The sequence below is a fragment of the Saccostrea echinata genome, unplaced genomic scaffold (assembly GCF_033153115.1).
Source record: "Saccostrea echinata isolate AGI-Se365-2 ecotype Australia unplaced genomic scaffold, CSIRO_AGI_Sech_v1 ptg000009l, whole genome shotgun sequence".
Taxonomy (NCBI): domain Eukaryota; kingdom Metazoa; phylum Mollusca; class Bivalvia; order Ostreida; family Ostreidae; genus Saccostrea; species Saccostrea echinata.
The window spans coordinates 4,564,282-4,564,585 of NW_026889758.1; positions in this window are offsets into that span (position 1 = coordinate 4,564,282).

A 304-nucleotide genomic window follows, 5' to 3' on the forward strand; every position below is an offset into this window, starting at 1 on the left:
GTCATGAAGCAAACAAACCTAAATTTAACTCTTTTTAAAATTTCTTTTTTTTTTAATCTTATTTGTTTAGTTATCAGTATATGCAAGTACAAATAAATAACATCAGGAAAAAAACCTGATACAAATATACAAAAATATACCTATAAAAAAATTACAGTAGTTTTATAAACACTTATCTTTATCTCTCTCTCTCTCTCTCCAAGTAAACATAGGCTATACCTTAAATTTACAAAAACTAACCAAACATTTATTATAGCATCTCTTCAACTTGCGCTCTTTTCGTTTGATAAAGCTAAGATTGCTC